This window comes from Amia ocellicauda, chromosome 14 (assembly GCF_036373705.1).
Source record: "Amia ocellicauda isolate fAmiCal2 chromosome 14, fAmiCal2.hap1, whole genome shotgun sequence".
In the NCBI taxonomy this organism is placed as follows: Eukaryota; Metazoa; Chordata; class Actinopteri; order Amiiformes; family Amiidae; genus Amia; species Amia ocellicauda.
In genome coordinates, this window is record NC_089863.1 from 22,205,959 (window position 1) to 22,228,761 (window position 22,803).

Here is a 22,803-nt window from a genome sequence, read left to right on the forward strand (position 1 = left end):
AAAAGATCATCCACGTACTGGATGATTAAACTATCCCAGGGTGTCAGACCCATTGCTTCTAAAGTCTTGGCCATTGCCTGGTGAAAGAGTGTTGGGCTGTTGTGAAATCCCTGTGGCACTCTAGTCCATGTGTACTGTTTGTCGAATACAGTAAACGCACATTTATTTTGGGAATCAGAGTGGAGTGGCAGGCTCCAAAATCCATTGCTAATATCCAGGACCGTAAAAATAGAGTGTTCGGGTTTCAAATCGTTTAATATAGTGTTGGGATTGGCTACAATCGGGTGTAATCGGGGTGTAACTTTATTCAATTGTGTGTAATCAATTGTAAGTCGCCATGAGCCGTCTGGTTTTGCCACTGACCAGATTGGAGAATTAGTGGTTGAATGCGTTTCGCGTATTATTCCTTCATTTTGCAATGTTTGAATAATTGTCTGAACTGCCGTAAAAGCTTCTGGTTTAATAGGATACTGTTTATGTGCTTTGTGTACTGGACCTGGGATAACTATAGGTTCAATTTGTGCCAGACCACAATCTTGTTAATGTGTTGCCCAAACATCAGGAAATGCCTGACACACGTGTCCAAGTGGTGTGTCTGGCCATATATGAGATGTTGACTGTGTGAGTGAGATACTAGCGCAATTTGTTGCGTATCTTTGTGTATCCTTTTTTTCCCGTGTATATTGGTCCATATTATGCGATTATTATTAGCATCCATTAGTGCGCCGGCTTCTCTAAGGATATCTATGCCAAATATTGTCCCCTCTGGGTTTTTACAAACCCAAAAAGACACTGGAATTAGGAGATCGCCTATTTCTAGAAGATGAGGTATGCTGAGTGTGGCTGTGATACATGCGCCGCCTACACCTGAGATCTGTAGTCTGCGTTTAGTCAGTGGGAGGGGGAGATCGGTTATCGAGACAGAGGCACCTGTATCCACCAACATTGAACACTGCCGACCCCCTAACAGTGCGGTTATGTGCCGACCTCGGGTGCCGAGGCGACCTATTTCCTATTTAGTTTCTCTGTCAGATCTCAGATGATCTGCAGAAGCTCCGCGTTTCCTCTGGGCTGCCTGGGTTTGTCTTGGTCTGATTCCAGGGCGCTTCGTGTTCGCCTGGAGCGCCTGCTTTCCAGCACTTGTCTCCCGTGTGCCCTGTCCTCCCACAGAAAGTGCACTTAGGGCGGGTTGATTTAGACCGACAGTCTTTAGCGACATGTCCTATTTTTCCGCAATTGTAACATTTACCTCCGTTTTGTGTTATGGCAGATATAGCTGCCACAGCATTTATTTTAGCTTTTGACTGCTTGTTTTCTACCTCTGAAGCCCATTGTACAATTGTACAGTCACACCCATATTGAGGATGTCTTGGTGTGCTTTACAAAACCCTTCTTTTAGTAATTTTAAAAAGATCGCATTATCACGTTCGGTGTCTGGCATTCCGGAGTGTTCTCTAAAAGTAGTGTACTTTCGTTCCGCATAATCGTAGCAAGTCTCTCCTGGCTTCTGTACGACGCCACAGACTATACCCCAATTTCCCTGTCCTGCTCCGAGAACTGTCTTTACAGCCGTGATGAAGTTAGTGATCCTTAGATTATTATTATCATTTCCAGCTGTTATCCAGGTACCATCCTGCTGGGCGGCTTTTAACCCGTCCCAGATTGGCCTTGGACATTTAGTTTTAATTATTATATGTACGTCTCTAGCGTGCATTTGGTGTACATCTAACATCTCATAAAAATTTTCCCAGAAATCCAGATTCCCATGATTGGGTTTAAGTTTTGGAAGGTCGCTTAAAATTGTGTGTTTCTCTCCGGGTGTGAAGGGGCGATGCACCGACGTTGTTAATGCATAAAATTGTCCGTCTACATCGCGGTGTTTCCTTAGTGCGCGTCTCTATAGGTGCTAATTTTACTTTCTCTGACTTGAATGAACTCAAATCTGGGTAAAGTTTAGACTCTGTTCTATTATCAGTGGGGTTGTCTGAATGTTTATATGGTGGAGGGGCAGAAGTGTTTCTCTCTCTTTTCCTTATTCCACCATTCTCTATGCTGTTTGGGAACCCAGTTAGGATCCCATCCTGCCTTTTCCATCTTAAGTTGAAGTTTCTTAAACTTCTCTTGTAGGTATTCACATATAGACACATCTTGTAATGCCATAATGCCAACCCTATCTTTGCCAATGATGGGGCTATATCGTTGGACTTTACAGTACCTCCAGTTCCGTCTGGTTATTGACTGCCACTAACTCTGGCCCTGGCGTACAATGATTTCCTTGCTTAACTTGGGGCTCAGCAGGCCTCGTAATCGTACCTTTCGGTTCCTTTGGTATCTCTCCCTGCAGATCTGTCTTACCTGGAGTTCACCCTACTGTGAACCTCCGCTGTACAGTCAACCTTTCTATTTGTTTTACCTCTACCTCTCCACAGGTTCTCTATAAATTACAATCTGATAGCCAAACACAATCCCGAGATCAAATCTAAATATACAGGGTGGTAATTTTTAAAGGTACTCACCCTTGCTTTGGTCCCGGGAGTGGAGGCAAGTTCAGATCCTCATTCGTGACGCCAAGTTGTAGAACCGTGTGGGAAATAAGAGGAGAAGTCGCAGAGATAAAGCAAATAGAACTTTAATGGAGCCGACTCGGAAGCTCCACGTCAGAAATAATTCCTTCAGTGAGACTTAATGTTTACAAACATGAGTACAACTTTATAGGAAAAATGACGTAACATCTTATGGCCGTTCATCCAATCAGAAGAAACAGGTCCGGGTCCGTTTTACGATCTGTCCTCCCATGAAGAGGTGATGGATCCAAAGCAGATGTCCGTCTTTGATGTGCACTAGGAAGATGCGATCCCACGGTCATCATTTACCTAGTGTCAATCGTTCTTTAACAGAAACAATTCCTGCCTATCTGGAGAAACGATTAAGTCATAAACAAATTCTCAGCAGACAGCTGTAGGCTATTTCGGCACTGTGTAATCTTTCATTACTGACAGGAGTTTCTAACAAATCGACCTTGTTGACCCTTTACTTGTCCTGCTAAATCGAATGTGCTCAGTCTGTATACAAAACTACTTCTAATGCTAGTATTAATATAAAACATTATATAATAATCACAAAACACTTTCTTCAACTTCCTATACAGAGTCTTCAGAGAGTTAGTTGAAAATGCATGGGTATATTTTAAGAATATACTACTCAAGGCTCAGGAGCAATTTGTACCAAAACTTAGCAAATTGAGGAACAAAAAACACTGGCCAAAATGGTTTAATAGAGGTATGCAAACAAAAATAAAGAGGAAGAAAATGTTGTATAGCGCATATAAAAGGGATGGTGATGAAACAAAATACATAGAATATGTTGAGCTGCAAAGAGATCTTAAGAAAGGGATCAGGAAAGCAAAGATGGAATTAGAAAGAAACATAGTTCTTGGAGCTCAAACCAATGCAAAGAGCTTTTTTCAATATCACAACAGCAAGCGGTTAATAAAAGAGGAGGTGAAACAGATAAAGCGCAAAAACGGAGGTATCTTGGAAATTGAACAAGATGAGCAAATATTCTAAATGAGTATTTCACAGAGGTTTTTACAAAAGAAAAAACAGATGACATGCCACAGGTTGACAATCAGTCCAGTCAAACCCTAAGAGAGATCAGGATAAATGAGGAGGAGGTACTAAAGGGACTAGCAGAATTAAAAACAAACAAATCACCTGGGCCAGATGGGATATTTCCAACAGTACTTCAAGAAAATAGGTGGCTCAGCAGATACAATCTTGGCAGCACAGGCTATTCAGAGGAACTTAGATAATATTTAGTTGTGGGCTGACACCTGGCAAATGAAATTCAATGTGGACAAGTGCAAGGTAATACATGCAGGTAACAAAAATGTCCACTATAATTACACTATGGGAGGTACAGATCTACATGAAGTAACGCATGAGAAAGACCTAGGAGTCTATGTGGACTCCTCACTTTCTCCATCCAAGCAATGTGGGGAAGCAATAAAGAAGGCAAACAGAATGCTAGGGTATATTGTCAAAAGTGTAGAATTTAAAACAAGGGCAGTAATGTTAAGACTGTACAATGCGCTAGTTAGACCTCATCTGGAATACTGTGTACAGTTCTGGGCACCACACTTCAAAAAGGATATTGCTGCCTTAGAGGCAGTTCAGAGGAGAGCAAGGGAAAGTCCTACTCGGAGAGACTGAGGGAACTGAACCTTTTCACCCTGGAACAGAGGAGACTACCCGGGGACACAAATGGAAATTGGGCTTCAAGGCATTCAAAACGGAAAACAGGAGACACTTCTTTACACAGAGAGTAGTCACAATCTGGAATAAACTACCCAGCGATGTGGTTGAAGCTGAAAGTTTGGGAACATTTAAAAATGGTCTGGAATGGATCCTTGGATCACTTCGATATTAATGAACACCAAACGAGCACGATGGGTCGAATGGTCCCCTCTCATTTGTAAACTCTCTTATGTTCTTAAAAGGGTCTGAAGCAGCATGAAAGAGCACACTAGGCAGCTGTGAGCAGACAGAGAGGGGAGTGTATTTTGTGTTGGCCGAGAATCGAACACGGGTCAACTGCTTGGAAGGCAGCTATGCTAACCACTATACCACCAACACCTAGAAACTAGATCATCACCATATCTCACTGTGGTTGAACATGATTCCAGGATTGCAAAGTGGCAGGCAATTCGTTTTCCAAATTGCAATCGGTGAACATTTGGGAAGCCCTGCGTTATCTGCAGTTTCCTGTTCCTGAGTGCGGAAGGAAAATGTCCATTAGCATCTTTCCAGATTGCACTTTATTCAGACCTTTCCGAAATGAAACAAAACCAAAGTTGAAACACACCAGAGGATGGTTTCAATCCATCGACCTCTGGGTTATGGGCCCAGCACGCTTCCGCTGTGCCACTCTGCTCCTTGGCCACTCAGCCACCTGTTAACGTCACAGCCACTCCTATATTGCATATTGCAAGCAATACAAGTTTGCAAAGCCCTGCGTTATTTCCACTTTCCTGTTCAAGACTGCACACCGAGCTTCTCCATGCGCTGGGGCAGCTTTCCAGGTTTCAGTGCCTTCACATTTCACCCTGTATGTGCTGTGGGAAGCATCATGTCAATTGTTTTGTACTAAGCGGATCGGGGCTCAGTCTGAGCTCAGATCCGAGCTTAAAAATGACCGTGCTTCTGAGCAGCTGGGACTCAAAGCCACACTCCCTGGCTTAGGAACCCAGTGTCTGATCCACTAGGACACGGGGGCTCAGCCAGACAGTATCGGAAAATGGAAATAAATAAATTAATTAATAAATAAAAAGATGCTGCGCGTTACACAATAGACACCAGGTAAAGAAGTGAATAGTTACAGGATCTGTCACGTAAGCTCCTCAACTTGAAACGGGCATGTACGAACTCCTGTGAAATAACACGAGATGGATAACTCCCCCTTCTCTGCTGCAGCAGAATGTGACTACCTATTGCGCAGATTATTGCGTCAATTGATTCGAAAAGAGGGCTGGCATTTGTCACCAATGTGTCTCGTTTTATTTCTGAAATATAACTCCCAGAAAATATTGTCTGTGTTTTTGAAATTGAATAACCTCAAAAGAAAGAAATGATCCAGTCAATTGCTAAAGAAGAGTCTTGCCGCTGCATTCTGGAATGAAGAAAAGAATGAAATGACAAGTACAATCAAATCAAGAAAGAGAGCGGGCTTTGTCGGATGTGCCAGCCGGGAATCGAACCCGAGTCACAAGAATGGGAATCTTGTATGATACCACTACACCACTGGCGCTGCTGGGGAAGCTCTGGCTTGCGTCCTTGAAGCAAATTCATAGAAAGCGTCCCATGGGGCAAGATGATGTCTTAATGATTATCCTTATTAGTCTGTTGTCGATCTGCTTAATACGTACCTAGCCAATCACTACATCACAGGTGCAGAGACAATCAGTATGAAGGCGAACACGATTTCGTTAACGTGTGCCCATTTACAAGTTCAATGAATGTATACATAAATAAAGCAGATCTGGGTTTTCCTCTGAAACATTAAGGACTGGTTTCATAAATGCGTCCATAAGTCCATAAACGCCACGAGTGCAACGTGCAACTCTATTGTAGCTGCTGTTACTGTACGATTCATCGTGATACGTGTGTGTTTTATTTCAGCTGTAACTGGCCCGGTTAAGCACGTCTACGGTGTAATTTAAAAATATTACAGAAATTGTCGTTTGCAGTTACAAATCTGTAGTAAGAGTAATACGTTAAGGGAGTCAAGTTCAGCAATTTAAAATACAAATCTACTAGCACATATCTTGATAAAGATTACAATAATAACAATAATAATAATACATAGCAAATATTTATTTTAGTGTTGCACGTGGAAAGTTTTCTTACAGTAACTTCTGAATATAATGTTGTCTATACCCTTTTAGCTATTCGTAATATCTCTTAACAGAAACTTGTATATTTTTAGCTGTCTCCAATCATCTAAAGCAGAAGTATTTACAAGTTGCCACAGAGAGAGACCGGAGAGTACAGGTGAGAGGTAGCCATCTTGTTGTTTGACTAGTTTCAGAATAGTCTTAGCATTGCTCATTTTGTTTTAAGTTTGCCTTAAATTGACATTAGCATTGTCTGTAGTTTGCCTAAATTGAAGCCAATTCAGTTCAGCTGCTGAGTTGGTGAAAGTAAACAGGTTGTAGAAGGGAGTTTCTGTCTAGGACTAGCAGGAATTATGTTGTAGGAGGAGCCAGGTGGGGCCAATTAGGTGTGAATTGGGGGTAGGTAGACAAAAGCTACTTAAAGCAGCTGTTGAGAAAGAGCTGTGCTGTTTTTCACTGACAAAAGTTAGGCAGTTGACTAGCAGCAGGAACCAAGAGAAGTACAAACAAACAAACAAACAAACAAACAAACAAACAAACAAAAAGTAACATTTAGAAGCATGTGGCCACTACAGTGTCAGGTTTGCAGAATGATTGCCTTCCTGGATGAACTCATCCAAGAAGGTTTCATATGAGAACGTTGTCGGCAGGTTGAAATCCTAGAGATCAATTGATCTTGAGGCTCAGCTTGTCGATCTGCGCTGTATTAGGGATATAGAAGAATTGGTCAATCAGCCCATGAGAGAGATGGTGTGCACGCCAAAACCTAGGAGAGTTGAGACCTTAGAGCAGGACAGCGTAGAGAACTGCTGGGTTACAGTAGGTCGTAACCGCAGAAAAGGGCGTGCACACCCCGTAGAGACACCCCAAGAGCTTGAATTGCCCAACAGGTTCCAACTGCTGGACACCGAGTTGGACAGTGACAGCTCAGAGGGTGATGGGGGGCAGTTGAGCACCAGAGCACCATGGTGCCCAATAATCCCCCAGACGAAGGAGGTAGTTATAGTAGGAGACTCAATTCTTAGAGGTGTAGATCACACAGTGTGTTCTAGTGACATGGAGACCCGCATTGGTATCTTGCCTGCCTGGTGCTCAGGTTGCAGATCTCCCTAAACTAGTAGACGGGCTACTGGCCAAATCCGGGGGGAATCCACTGGTCATGGTCAGGGAGACAGGCAGAGATTAGAAAGTTTAACACGTGGTTGAAAGCTTGGTGTAGGGAAGAGGGGTTTAGGTTTATGGAGCATTGGTCTTTCTTCTGGGATAGATGGGACCTGTACAAACCGGACGGTCTACATCTAAACAGAAGGGGGGCTAATGCATTGGAAGAGCGTATGTGCAGTGAAATTGAGAATCATTTAAACTAGGAACCAGGGGGGCAGGGAGCTTTGACAATGGGAGATGTTCCACTAAGGAAAGGAAACCAAGGCAAACTGCCAGTAGGAAAGTCCTGAAATGTTTGTACCTCAATGCCAGGAGTATAAGGAACAAGATGTTAGACTTGGAAGCCACAGTGCTGGTGTGTGACTATGATGTTGTAGGAGTGACAGAAACATGGCTTACAGAAAATGATGGGGATGAATACAAGTTGGAAGGATACACACAGTTTAGGTGAGACAGGCAAAATCGAAGAGGGGGTGGGGTAGCATTATATGTGAAAAATGACATTGAGGCAGAAGAACTTGTATTAGATCCCAGTAATGGAACAGAATCTTTGTGGGTGAAACGTTTGAACAAGAGATCTGGAGGATTAGCGGTAGGAGTGTGTTACAGGCCACCAAACTCAGATTTTCAGAAAGATGCTGCATTGTACAGTGTAATCAGGACTGCATGTAGCAAGGATGTGGCTGTTATAATGGGGGATTTCAATTTCCCAAACTAAGACTGGGAAAGCCCAGTGGGGACTACAGAAGCAGAAATGGAAATGGTTGAGATGGTAAATGACTGCTTTCTAACTCAATTTGTCAGGGAACCAACCAGAGAGAGCGCATGTATTGACTTGATCTTTTCAAATGACCAAGATAGAGTCAGGGGGACAGTAGTTAGAGAACCAATGGCAAATTGTGATCACAATATGGTTATCTTTGAGGCATTCTTTCAAAAAACAAGGTCCAAGTCTAAAACAATGGTCTACAATTTTAGAAAAGCAAATCTTGAAGATATGAGACTGCACTTAGAAGAGGTAGACTGGAGCACACTGGATACAGAGTTAGTTGAAAATGCATGGGTATATTTTAAGAATATACTAATCGAGGCTCAGGTCCAATTTGTACCAAAACTTAGCAAATTGAGGAACAAAAACATTGGCCAAAATGGTTTAATAGAGGTATGCAAAAAATATAAAGAGAAAGACAATGTTGTATAGTGCATACAAAAGGGATGGTGACGAAACAAAATACATAGAATATGTTGAGCTGCAAAGAGATCTTTAGAAAGGGATCAGGAAAGCAAAGAGGGAATTAGAAAGAAACATAGCTCTTGGAGCTCAAACCAATGCAAAACTGAGCCAGGAAATTGCAGACCAATCAGTCTGACCTGCATCACCTGTAAAATGTTGGAAAAAATGATTAGACAGAAAATAGAGGCGCATCTCAATGAAAACCATATTCTCGGAGCTAGTCAACATGGGTTTAGACGAGGCAGATCATGTCTTACTAATTTATTAGAATGTTTAGAACATGCAACTGCAGCTGTAGATCACGTGAAAGCATATGATATGATATACTTAGATTTCCAAAAAGCTTTTGATAAGGTTCCACACCAAAGACTGATCCTCAAATTGGAAGCTGTAGGCATTCAGGGTAATGTAAGTAGATGGATTATGAACTGGTTGATGTCTAGGAAACAGAGGGTGTCGATTAGAGGAGTCACTTCTAACTGGAATGAGGTTGTTAGTGGAGTTCCACAGGGATCAGTACTAGGGCCTTTGCTTTTTCTAATCTATATTAATGATCTGGACTCTGGGATAGTTAGCAAACTTGTCAAATTTGCAGATGATACTAAAATAGGTGGCTCAGCAGATACAATCTTGGCAGCACAGGCTATTCAGAGGGACTTAGATAATATTCAGTTGTGGGCTGACACCTGGCAAATGAAATTCAATGTGGACAAGTGCAAGGTAATACATGCAGGTAACAAAAATGTCCACTATAATTACACTATGGGAGGTACAGATCTAGATGAAGTAACGCATGAGAAAGACCTAGGAGTCTATGTGGACTCCTCATTTTCTCCATCCAAGCAATGTGGGGAAGCAATAAAAAAGGCAAACAGAATGCTAGGGTATATTGTCAAAAGTGTAGAATTTAAAACAAGGGCAGTAATGTTAAGACTGTACAATGCGCTAGTTAGACCTCATCTGGAATACTGTGTACAGTTCTGGGCACCACACTTCAAGAAGGATATTGCTGCCTTAGAGGCAGTTCAGAGGAGAGCAACCAGACTTATTCCAGGTCTGAAGGGAAAGTCCTACTCGGAGAGACTGAGGGAACTGAACCTTTTCACCCTGGAACAGAGGAGACTACGTGGGGACTTGATCCAAGTCTTCAAAATCATGAAAGGCATCGACCACATCAAACCAGAGGAGCTTTTCCAGATCAGCAGGGACACACGCACCCGGGGACACAAATGGAAATTGGGCTTCAAGGCATTCAAAACGGAAAACAGGAGACACTTCTTTACACAGAGAGTAGTCACAATCTGGAATAAACTACCCAGCGATGTTGTTTAAGCTGAAAGTTTGGGAACATTTAAAAATGGTCTGGAAAGGATCCTTGGATCACTTCGATATTATTGAACACCAAACGAGCATGAAGAGTCGAATGGTCCCCTCTCGTTTGTAAACTTTCATATGTTCTTAAAAGAGTCTGAAGCAGCATGAAAGAGCACACTAAGCAGCTGAGAACAGACAGAGAGGGGAGTGAATATTGCGCTGGCCGGGTCAACTGCTTGGAAGGCAGCTATGCTAACCACTATACCACCAACACTTGAACAAGAAAAGTCTAGCCGCTGTATTCTGGAATGAAGAAAAAAATGAAATGACAAGGGCAATCAAAGCAAGTAAGACAGTAGGCTGTGTGGCATACGCTAGCCAGAAATCGAACGCAACTCACAAGAACAGGAACCTTGTATGATACCACTACACCACTGGCGCTGCGGGGAAGCTCTAGATTCTGTCACCGAAGCAAATGCACAAGACATATAAAACGCGTCCCCTGGGGCACAATGGTCTTTTAATAATTATCTGTAATAATCTGCAGTCGAACTGCTTAATACGTACCTAGCTAATCACTACATCACAGGCGCATGGTTGTCATTCGGGGAAAATATGTGTTCACGAATGTTCATCGGAGTAGTTGTCATGCTAAGAGGTCAGTTGGAGTAGAGGGAGCTGGCCATGCCGTGCCTCGTTGGCGCAGTAGGTAGCGCGTCAGTCTCATAATCTGAAGGTGGTGAGTTCGACCCTCACACGGGGCAAGCACTCTTCCTTTATCTTTGAGTTCTACCACACTGATCTCCAGCTGCAGAAAAAAGGCGCACACCTGTGCAATAAAGTGGTTGCTTGCGCTGTCTGAAGAAATTCATGGCAAAATGCCAAATCCTGGGATGTAACAAGGGACCTTAAGATGTTCAGTCTATCGCTCCCCCAACTGAGCTATTTCGGCCATTGGTGAGATGACGTCGTGATCCCAAAAGTCAAAGTGAAGGAAGCCCTGGCAGAACACAGTCATTGAAAAGTTCATTGTTTTCCATGACGTCGGCAACGACTCAATTTGATCACTGCAACACAAGTCAGGATGGCCGAGTGGTGTAAGGTGCTGCGTGCAGGTCATCGTCTCCTGTAGAGGCTTGGCATTGAATCCCACCTCTGACAAGGGTCCTTTTACCACTCAGGAGCACACACTTACCCATGCTGGCGACAAGGACAACAAGAGTTGAGGACTGTGTTGAAAACGACATTACACAAAGAATTCAATGTTGAAAGAAATACATCAATACATAAATCAATGGACATGTATTTATTCATTGATTGATTGACTTCAACATGTCTTAATTTAGTCGCTGTACCCACAAAGCAACACTCAGCATAGTGGAGGCTATAGCTCGGCGTTATTGCGTGTACCTTACATGTATCACCCCTGGCACCTGGCCCTGATAACTCCCTACTTTTTGACCACAGTCTGTCTGTGACTTGAACCCGAGAAGTAAAAATGATGCACATGGGCGCTTGCAATCTCGTAGTTTCAATCACATATCACAGTGGATGCGTACACACAGTGTTTCTCGGAGATTGCTGGGACAGTAACGAATGTGCTCCTTGCTTTACATGTCATCTAGCGCACAGTAGCTTTTTCTCCTTCTTTTTGCCCATATCATCCACATATTGTGCCTTTGGGGAACGCCTCCGAAACAGATTTAGAATGCTCTGAGATTCAAGAAACGACAGTGCAACTCTTTTCCAGGGTTGTGGGTAATGCGTTACTAAGTAACGGTATGGTATTACTTTTGGTAGTAACGAGTAACGTAACGTGGTATGGTTCCAAAAGGAGTAATAATATTACAGTTACTGATTCATTTTTTTTGTTCTCGTTACTGCATTACACATTGTAACGATATGGTCTTAATAAGGACGATAAGGACGTCTATGTCGTACATTAAAAAGATTAGAAAAACTGTCGTTTGCAGTTACAAATCTGTAGTAAGAGTAATAAGTTAAAGGAGTCAAGTTGAGACATTTAAGATGCAGATCTACTAGCACATATCTTGATGATGATTACAATAATAACAATAATAAAAATAAATAGCAAAGATGTATTTTAGTGTTGCACGTTTTCTTATGGTAACGTAATGCTTGTCTGAGTATAATGTTGTCTATACACGTTTAGCTACTGCTAATATCTCTTAACAGAAACGTGTATTTATTATGCTGTCTCCAATCATCTAAAGCACAAAGAATAAAACAGCCACAAAAGTCCTTTCCACACCAGGCTCTATCGCTCGTAGTGTTGCTTTCTGTCTTCATTTTTAAAACGAAACACAAAACCAAACCCACAATCGCTCCGCTCCTCCCACAACAGGGGGTGGACTTCCGACACTGGCCTGGTTTTCCTGTGGCGCTTTATTAAAACAACAAAAGATAACAGTATGTCTCTGTCATTATCAACTGCTTGTGTTGGTGTAGCTTTGAAATTGTTTATTGAGGTCCCGCAACGTTTGGGGTGTAATGCAGAGTAATGTAAAAGTAAAGTAACTAATTACATTCTCCAGGAAGTAATAAGTAAAGTGTTTAGTTACTTTTGATATGAGTAACGAGTACAATGTAAGACATTACTTTTTGTGAGTAACGACCCCAAACACTGCTCTTTTCCTTCTCTTTTGGCTTGTTTGTTTGTTGTTGAAAGAGATACAAAGTTTGAGAGTGTCTCGTTTTATTTCTGAAATATAACTCCCAGAAAGTATGGTCTTTGTGTTCTTGAAATTGAATAACCTCAAAAGAAAGAAATGGTCCAATGAATTGCCGAAGAAAAGTCTAGCCGCTGTATTCTGGAATGAAGAAAAAAATGAAATGACAAGGGCAATCAAAGCAAGTAAGACAGTAGGCTGTGTGGCATACGCTAGCCAGAAATCGAACGCAACTCACAAGAACAGGAACCTTGTATGATACCACTACACCACTGGCGCTGCGGGGAAACTCTAGATTCTGTCACCGAAGCAAATGCACAAGACATATAAAACGCGTCCCCTGGGGCACAATGGTCTTTTAATAATTATCTGTAATAATCTGCAGTCGAACTGCTTAATACGTACCTAGCTAATCACTACATCACAGGCGCATGGTTGTCATTCGGGGAAAATATGTGTTCACGAATGTTCATCGGAGTGGTTGTCATGCTAAGAGGTCAGTTGGAGTAGAGGGAGCTGGCCATGCCGTGCCTCGTTGGCGCAGTAGGTAGCGCGTCAGTCTCATAATCTGAAGGTGGTGAGTTCGACCCTCACATGGGGCAAGCACTCTTCCTTTATCTTTGAGTTCTACCACACTGATCTCCAGCTGCAGAAAAAAGGCGCACACCTGTGCAATAAAGTGGTTGCTTGCGCTGTCTGAAGAAATTCATGGCAAAATGCCAAATCCTGGGATGGAACAAGGGACCTTTAGATGTTCAGTCTATCGCTCCCCCAACTGAGCTATTTCGGCCATTGGTGAGATGACGTCGTGATCCCAAAAGTCAAAGTGAAGGAAGCCCTGGCAGAACACAGTCATTGAAAAGTTCATTGTTTTCCATGACGTCGGCAACGACTCAATTTGATCACCGCAACACAAGTCAGGATGGCCGAGTGGTGTAAGGTGCTGCGTGCAGGTCATCGTCTCCTGTAGAGGCTTGGCTTTGAATCCCACCTCTGACAAGGGTCCTTTTACCACTCAGGAGCACACACTTACCCGTGCTGGCGACAAGGACAACAAGAGTTGAGGACTGTGTTGAAAACGACATTACACAAAGAATTCAATGTTGAAAGAAATACATCAATACATAAATCAATGGACATGTATTTATTCATTGATTGATTGACTTCAACATGTCTTAATTTAGTCGCTGTACCCACAAAGCAACACTCAGCATAGTGGAGGCTATAGCTCGGCGTTATTGCGTGTACCTTACATGTATCACCCCTGGCACCTGGCCCTGATAACTCCCTACTTATTGACCACAGTCTGTCTGTGACTTGAACCCGAGAAGTAAAAATGATGCACATGGGCGCTTGCAATCTCGTTGTTTCAATCACATATCACAGTGGATGCGTACACACGGTGTTTCTCGGAGATTGCTGGGACAGTAACGAATGTGTTCCTTGCTTTACATGTCATCTAGCGCACAGTAGCTTTTTCTCCTTCTTTTTGCCCATATCATCCACATATTGTGCCTTTGGGGAACGCCTCCGAAACAGATTTAGAATGCTCTGAGATTCAAGAAACGACAGTGCAACTCTTTTCCAGGGTTGTGGGTAACGCGTTACTAAGTAACGCATTACAGTAATGTTATTACTTTTGGTAGTAACGAGTAACGTAACGTGGTATGGTTCCAAAAGGAGAAATAATATTACAGTTACTGATTCCTTTTTTTTGTTCTCGTTACTGCATTACACATTGTGACGATATGGTCTTAATAAGGACGATAAGGACGTCTATGTCGTACATTAAAAATATTAGAAAAACTGTCGTTTGCAGTTACAAATCTGTAGTAAGAGTAATAAGTTAAAGGAGTCAAGTTGAGACATGTAAGATGCAAATCTACTAGCACATATCTTGATGATGATTACAATAATAACAATAATAAAAATAAATAGCAAAGATGTATTTTAGTGTTGCACGTTTTCTTATGGTAACGTAATGCTTGTCTGAGTATAATGTCTATACACATTTAGCTACTGCTAATATCTCTTAACAGAAACGTGTATTTATTATGCTGTCTCCAATCATCTAAAGCACAAAGAATAAAACAGCCACAAAAGTCCTTTCCACACCAGGCTCTATCGCTCGTAGTGTTGCTTTCTGTCTTCATTTTTAAAACGAAACACAAAACCAAACCCACAATCGCTCCGCTCCTCCCACAACAGGGGGTGGGCTTCTGACACTGGCCTGGTTTTCCTGTGGCGCTTTATTAAAACAACAAAAGATAACAGTATGTCTCTGTCATTATCAAGTGCTTGTGTTGGTGTAGCTTTGAAATTGTTTATTGAGGTCCCGCAACGTTTGGGGTGTAATGCAGAGTAATGTAAAAGTAAAGTAACTAATTACATTCTCCAGGAAGTAATAAGTAAAGTGTTTAGTTACTTTTGATATGAGTAACGAGTACAATGTAAGACATTACTTTTTGTGAGAAACGACCCCAACACTGCTCTTTTCCTTCTCTTTTGGCTTGTTTGTTTGTTGTTGAAGGAGATACAAAGTTTGAGAGTGTCTCGTTTTATTTCTGAAATATAACTCCCAGAAAGTATGGTCTTTGTGTTCTTGAAATTGAATAACCTCAAAAGAAAGAAATGGTCCAATGAATTGCCGAGGAAAAGTCTAGCCGCTGTATTCTGGAATGAAGAAAAAAATGAAATGACAAGGGCAATCAAAGCAAGTAAGACAGTAGGCATACGCTAGCCAGAAATCGAACGCAACTCACAAGAACAGGAACCTTGTATGATACCACTACACCACTGGCGCTGCGGGGAAGCTCTAGATTCTGTCACCGAAGCAAATGCACAAGACATATAAAACGCGTCCCCTGGGGCACAATGGTCTTTTAATAATTATCTGTAATAATCTGCAGTCGAACTGCTTAATACGTACCTAGCTAATCACTACATCACAGGCGCATGGTTGTCATTCGGGGAAAATATGTGTTCACGAATGTTCATCGGAGTGGTTGTCATGCTAAGAGGTCAGTTGGAGTAGAGGGAGCTGGCCATGCCGTGCCTCGTTGGCGCAGTAGGTAGCGCGTCAGTCTCATAATCTGAAGGTGGTGAGTTCGACCCTCACACGGGGCAAGCACTCTTCCTTTATCTTTGAGTTCTACCACACTGATCTCCAGCTGCAGAAAAAAGGCGCACACCTGTGCAATAAAGTGGTTGCTTGCGCTGTCTGAAGAAATTCATGGCAAAATGCCAAATCCTGGGATGTAACAATGGACCTTTAGATGTTCAGTCTATCGCTCCCCCAACTGAGCTATTTCGGCCATTGGTGAGATGACGTCGTGATCCCAAAAGTCAAAGTGAAGGAAGCCCTGGCAGAACACAGTCATTGAAAAGTTCATTGTTTTCCATGACGTCGGCAACGACTCAATTTGATCACTGCAGCACAAGTCAGGATGGCCGAGTGGTGTAAGGTGCTGCGTGCAGGTCATCGTCTCCTGTAGATGCTTGGCTTTGAATCCCACCTCTGACAAGGGTCCTTTTACCACTCAGGAGCACACACTTACCCGTGCTGGCGACAAGGACAACAAGAGTTGAGGACTGTGTTGAAAACGACATTACACAAAGAATTCAATGTTGAAAGAAATACATCAATACATAAATCAATGGACATGTATTTATTCATTGATTGATTGACTTCAACATGTCTTAATTTAGTCGCTGTACCCACAAAGCAACACTCAGCATAGTGGAGGCTATAGCTCGGCGTTATTGCGTGTACCTTACATGTATCACCCCTGGCACCTGGCCCTGATAACTCCCTACTTTTTGACCACAGTCTGTCTGTGACTTGAACCCGAGAAGTAAAAATGATGCACATGGGCGCTTGCAATCTCGTTGTTTCAATCACATATCACAGTGGATGCGTACACACGGTGTTTCTCGGAGATTGCTGGGACATTAACGAATGTGTTCCTTGCTTTACATGTCATCTAGCGCACAGTAGCTTTTTCTCCTTCTTTTTGCCCATATCATCCACATATTGTGCCTTTGGGGAACGCCTCCGAAACAGATTTAGAATGCTCTGAGATTCAAGAAACGACAGTGCAACTCTTTTCCAGGGTTGTGGGTAACGCGTTACTAAGTAACGCATTACAGTAATGTTATTACTTTTGGTAGTAACGAGTAACATAACGTGGTATGGTTCCAAAAGGAGAAATAATATTACAGTTACTGATTCCTTTTTTTTGTTCTCGTTACTGCATTACACATTGTAACGATATGGTCTTAATAAGGACGATAAGGACGTCTATGTCGTACAATAAAAATATTAGAAAAACTGTCGTTTGCAGTTACAAATCTGTAGTAAGAGTAATAAGTTAAAGGAGTCAAGTTGAGACATTTAAGATGCAGATCTACTAGCACATATCTTGATGATGATTACAATAATAACAATAATAAAAATAAATAGCAAAGATGTATTTTAGTGTTGCACGTTTTCTTATGGTAACGTAATGCTTGTCTGAGTATAATGTTGTCTATACACATTTAGCTACTGCTAATATCTCTTAACAGAAACGTGTATTTATTATGCTGTCTCCAATCATCTAAAGCACAAAGAATAAAACAGCCACAAAAGTCCTTTCCACACCAGGCTCTATCGCTCGTAGTGTTGCTTTCTGTCTTCATTTTTAAAACGAAACACAAAACCAAACCCACAATCGCTCCGCTCCTCCCACAACAGGGGGTGGGCTTCCGACACTGGCCTGGTTTTCCTGTGGCGCTTTATTAAAACAACAAAAGATAACAGTATGTCTTTGTCATTATCAACTGCTTGTGTTGGTGTAGCTTTGAAATTGTTTATTGAGGTCCCGCAACATTTGGGGTGTAATGCAGAGTAATGTAAAAGTAAAGTAACTAATTACATTCTCCAGGAAGTAATAAGTAAAGTGTTTAGTTACTTTTGATATGAGTAACGAGTACAATGTAAGACATTACTTTTTGTGAGAAACGACCCCAACACTGCTCTTTTCCTTCTCTTTTGGCTTGTTTGTTTGTTGTTGAAGGAGATACAAAGTTTGAGAGTGTCTCGTTTTATTTCTGAAATATAACTCCCAGAAAGTATGGTCTTTGTGTTCTTGAAATTGAATAACCTCAAAAGAAAGAAATGGTCCAATGAATTGCCAAGGAAAAGTCTAGCCGCTGTATTCTGGAATGAAGAAAAAAATGAAATGACAAGGGCAATGATAACAAGTAAGACAGTAGGCTGTGTGGCATACGCTAGCCAGAAATCGAACGCAACTCACAAGAACAGGAACCTTGTATGATACCACTACACCACTGGCGCTGCGGGGAAGCTCTAGATTCTGTCACCGAAGCAAATGCACAAGACATATAAAACGCGTCCCCTGGGGCACAATGGTCTTTTAATAATTATCTGTAATAATCTGCAGTCGAACTGCTTAATACGTACCTAGCTAATCACTACATCACAGGCGCATGGTTGTCATTCGGGGAAAATATGTGTTCACGAATGTTCATCGGAGTGGTTGTCATGCTAAGAGGTCAGTTGGAGTAGAGGGAGCTGGCCATGCCGTGCCTCGTTGGCGCAGTAGGTAGCGCGTCAGTCACATAATCTGAAGGTGGTGAGTTCGACCCTCACACGGGGCAAGCACTCTTCCATTATCTTTGAGTTCTACCACACTGATCTCCAGCTGCAGAAAAAAGGTGCACACCTGTGCAATAAAGTGGTTGCTTGCGCTGTCTGAAGAAATTCATGGCAAAATGCCAAATCCTGGGATGGAACAAGTGACCTTTAGATGTTCAGTCTATCGCTCCCCCAACTGAGCTATTTCGGCCATTGGTGAGATGACGTCGTGATCCCAAAAGTCAAAGTGAAGGAAGCCCTGGCAGAACACAGTCATTGAAAAGTTCATTGTTTTCCATGACGTCGGCAACGACTCAATTTGATCACTGCAGCACAAGTCAGGATGGCCGAGTGGTGTAAGGTGCTGCGTCTCCTGTAGATGCTTGGCTTTGAATCCCACCTCTGACAAGGGTCCTTTTACCACTCAGGAGCACACACTTACCCGTGCTGGCGACAAGGACAACAAGAGTTGAGGACTGTGTTGAAAACGACATTACACAAAGAATTCAATGTTGAAAGAAATACATCAATACATAAATCAATGGACATGTATTTATTCATTGATTGATTGACTTCAACATGTCTTAATTTAGTCGCTGTACCCACAAAGCAACACTCAGCATAGTGGAGGCTATAGCTCGGCGTTATTGCGTGTACCTTACATGTATCACCCCTGGCACCTGGCCCTGATAACTCCCTACTTTTTGACCACAGTCTGTCTGTGACTTGAACCCGAGAAGTAAAAATGATGCACATGGGCGCTTGCAATCTCGTTGTTTCAATCACATATCACAGTGGATGCGTACACACGGTGTTTCTCGGAGATTGCTGGGACAGTAACGAATGTGTTCCTTGCTTTACATGTCATCTAGCGCACAGTAGCTTTTTCTCCTTCTTTTTGCCCATATCATCCACATATTGTGCCTTTGGGGAACGCCTCCGAAACAGATTTAGAATGCCCTGAGATTCAAGAAACGACATTGCAACTCTTTTCCAGGGTTGTGGGTAACGCATTACTAAGTCTGAGTTGTAGAACCACGTGGGAAATTAGTGGAGAAGTCGCGGAGATAAAGCAAATAGAACTTTAATGGAGCCGGCTCGGAAGCTCCACGTCAGAAATAATTCCTTCAGTGAGACTTAATGTTTACAAACATGAGTACAACTTTATAGGAAAAATGACGTAACATCTTATGGCCGTTCATCCAATCAGAAGATACAGGTCCGGGTCCGTTTTACGATCTGTCCTCCCGTGAAGAGGTGATGGATCCAAAGCAGATGTCCGTCTTTGATGTGCACTTGGAAGATGCGATCCCACGGTCGTCATTTACCTAGTGTCAATCGTTCTTTAACAGAAACAATTCCTGCCTATCTGGAGAAACGATTAAGTCATAAACAAATTCTCAGGAGACAGCTCTAGGCTATTTCGGCACTGTGTAATCTTTCATTACTGACAGGAGTTTCTAACAAATCGACCTTGTTGACCCTTTACTTGTCCTGCTAAATCGAATGTGCTCAGTCTGTATACAAAACTACTTCTAATGCTAGTATTAATATAAAACATTATATAATAATCACAAAACACTTTCTTCAACTTCCAAAAAGAGTCTTCAGAGAGTTAGTTGAAAATGCATGGGTATATTTTAAGAATATACTACACGAGGCTCAGGAACAATTTGTACCAAAACTTAGCAAATTGAGGAAGAAAAAACATTGGCCAAAATGGTTTAATAGAGGTATGCAAAAAATATAAAGAGGAAGACAATGTTGTATAGCACATACAAAAGGGATGGTGACGAAACAAAATACATAGAATATGTTGAGCTGCAAAGAGATCTTAAGAAAGGGATCAGGAAAGCAAAGAGGGAATTAGAAAGAAAAATAGCTCTTGGAGCTCAAACCAATGCAAAGAGCTTTTTTCAATATCACAACAGCAAGCGGTTAATAAAGGAGGAGGTGAAACAGATAAAGGGCAAAAACGGAGGTATCTTGGAAAACGAACAAGATGTGGCACATATTCTAAATGAGTATTTCACAGAGGTTTTTACAAAAGAAAAAACAGATGACATGCCACAGGTTGACAATCAGTCCAGTCAATCCCTAAGAGAGATCAGGATAAATGAGGAGGAGGTACTAAAGGGACTAGCAGAATTAAAAACAAACAAATCACCTGGGCCAGATGGGATATTTCCAACAGTACTTCAAGAAAATAGGTGGCTCAGCAGATACAATCTTGGCAGCACAGGCTATTCAGAGGAACTTAGATAATATTCAGTTGTGGGCTGACACCTGGCAAATGCAATTCAATGTGGACAAGTGCAAGGTAATACATGCAGGTAACAAAAATGTCCACTATAATTACACTATGGGAGGTACAAATCTACATGAAGTAACGCATGAGAAAGACCTAGGAGTCTATGTGGACTCCTCACTTTCTCCATCCAAGCAATGTGGGGAAGCAATAAAGAAGGCAAACAGAATGCTAGGGTATATTGTCAAAAGTGTAGAATTTAAAACAAGGGCAGTCATGTTAAGACTGTACAATGCGCTAGTTAGACCTCATCTGGAATACTGTGTACAGTTCTGGGCACCACACTTCAAAAAGGATATTGCTGCCTTAGAGGCAGTTCAGAGGAGAGCAACCAGACTTATTCCAGGTCTTCAAGGGAAAGTCCTACTCAGAGAGACTGAGAGAACTGAACCTTTTCACCCTGGTACAGAGGAGACTACCCGGGGACAGAAATGGAAATTGGGCTTCAAGGCATTCAAAACGGAAAACAGGAGACACTTCTTTACACAGAGAGTAGTCACAATCTGGAATAAACTACCCAGCGATGTGGTTGAAGCTGAAAGTTTGGGAACATTTAAAAATGGTCTGGAATGGATCCTTGGATCACTTCGATATTAATGAACACCAAACGAGCAAGATGGGTCGAATGGTCCCCTCTCGTTTGTTAACTCCCTTATGTTCTTAAAAGTGTCTGAAGCAGCATGAAAGAGCACACAAGGCAGCTGAGAACAGACAGAGAGGGGAGTGTATATTGCGTTGGCCGGTAATCGAACCCGTGTCAACTGCTTGGAAGGCAGCTATGCTAACCACTATACCACCAACGCTTAGAAACTGCTTCCCCACAATATCTCACTGTGGTCGAACATGATTCCAGGATTGCAAAGTGGCAGGCAATTTGTTTTCCAAATTGCAATCGGTGAACATTTGGGAAGCCCTGCGATATCTGCAGTTTCCTGTTCCTGAGTGCGGAAGGAAAATGTCCATTAGCATCTTTCCAGATTGCACTTTATTCAGACCTTTCCGAAATGAAACAAAACCAAAGTTGAAACAAAGAAGAGGATGGTTTTAATCCATCGACCTCTGGGTTATGGGCCCAGCACGCTTCCGCTGCGCCACTCTGCTCCTTTGGCACTCATCCACCTGTTAACGTCACAGCCACTCCTATATTGCATATTGCAAGCAATACAAGTTTGCAAAGCCCTGCGTTATTTCCACTTTCCTGTTCAAGACTGCACACCGAGCTTCTCCATGCGCTGGAGCAGCTTTCCAGGTTTCAGTGCCTTCACATTTCACCCTGTATGTGCTGTGGGAAGCATCATGTCAATTGTTTTGAACTAAGCGGATCGGGGCTCAGTCTGAGCTCAGATCCGAGCTTATAAATGACAGTGCTTCTGAGCAGCTGGGACTCAAAGCCACACTCCCTGGCTTAGGAACCCAGTGTCTGATCCACTAGGACACGGGGGCTCAGCCAGACAGTATCGGAAAATGGAAATAAATAAATAAATAAATAAATAAATAAAAAGATGCTGCGCGTTACACAATAGACACCAGGTAAAGAAGTGAATAGTTACAGGAACTGTCACGTAAGCTCCTCAACTTGAAACGGGCACATACGAACTCCTGTGAAATAACACGAGATGGATAACTACCCCTTCTCTGCTGCAGCAGAATGTGACTACCTATTGCGCAGATTATTGCGTCAATCGATTCGAAAAGAGGGCTGGCATTTGTCACCAATGTGTCTCGTTTTATTTCTGAAATATAACTCCCAGAAAATATTGTCTGTGTTTTTGAAATTGAATAACCTCAAAAGAAAGAAATGATCCAGTCAATTGCTAAAGAAGAGTCTTGCCGCTGCATTCTGGAATGAAGAAAAGAATGAAATGACAAGTACAATCAAATCAAGAAAGAGAGCGGGCTGTGTCGGATGTGCCAGCCGGGAATCGAACCCGAGTCACAAGAATGGGAATCTTGTATGATACCACTACACCACTGGCGCTGCTGGGGAAGCTCTGGCTTGCGTCCTTGAAGCAAATTCATAGAAAGCGTCCCATGGGGCAAGATGATGTCTTAATGATTATCCTT

The 22,803-nt window shown here is 42.3% G+C and overlaps 8 non-coding genes across 8 annotated transcripts; 4 read left to right on the forward strand and 4 right to left on the reverse strand.

The window, feature by feature from the left end:
• Positions 1–4,562: 4,562 nt before the first annotated feature.
• Positions 4,563–4,634, reverse strand: trnag-ucc (transfer RNA glycine (anticodon UCC)). Its single transcript has one exon. It is a non-coding gene; the product is annotated as a tRNA-Gly (tRNA).
• Positions 4,635–5,734: 1,100 nt separating this feature from the next.
• trnag-ccc (transfer RNA glycine (anticodon CCC)) lies at positions 5,735–5,805 on the reverse strand. The gene has a single exon. It is a non-coding gene; the product is annotated as a tRNA-Gly (tRNA).
• A 4,989-nt stretch (positions 5,806–10,794) lies between these two features.
• Positions 10,795–10,867, forward strand: trnam-cau (transfer RNA methionine (anticodon CAU)). The gene has a single exon. It is a non-coding gene; the product is annotated as a tRNA-Met (tRNA).
• A 2,455-nt stretch (positions 10,868–13,322) lies between these two features.
• On the forward strand, positions 13,323–13,395 carry trnam-cau (transfer RNA methionine (anticodon CAU)). The gene has a single exon. It is a non-coding gene; the product is annotated as a tRNA-Met (tRNA).
• Positions 13,396–15,846: 2,451 nt separating this feature from the next.
• On the forward strand, positions 15,847–15,919 carry trnam-cau (transfer RNA methionine (anticodon CAU)). Its single transcript has one exon. It is a non-coding gene; the product is annotated as a tRNA-Met (tRNA).
• Positions 15,920–18,381: 2,462 nt separating this feature from the next.
• On the forward strand, positions 18,382–18,454 carry trnam-cau (transfer RNA methionine (anticodon CAU)). The gene has a single exon. It is a non-coding gene; the product is annotated as a tRNA-Met (tRNA).
• A 3,016-nt stretch (positions 18,455–21,470) lies between these two features.
• trnag-ucc (transfer RNA glycine (anticodon UCC)) lies at positions 21,471–21,542 on the reverse strand. The gene has a single exon. It is a non-coding gene; the product is annotated as a tRNA-Gly (tRNA).
• A 1,104-nt stretch (positions 21,543–22,646) lies between these two features.
• On the reverse strand, positions 22,647–22,717 carry trnag-ccc (transfer RNA glycine (anticodon CCC)). Its single transcript has one exon. It is a non-coding gene; the product is annotated as a tRNA-Gly (tRNA).
• Between the last annotated feature and the right edge of the window lie 86 nt (positions 22,718–22,803).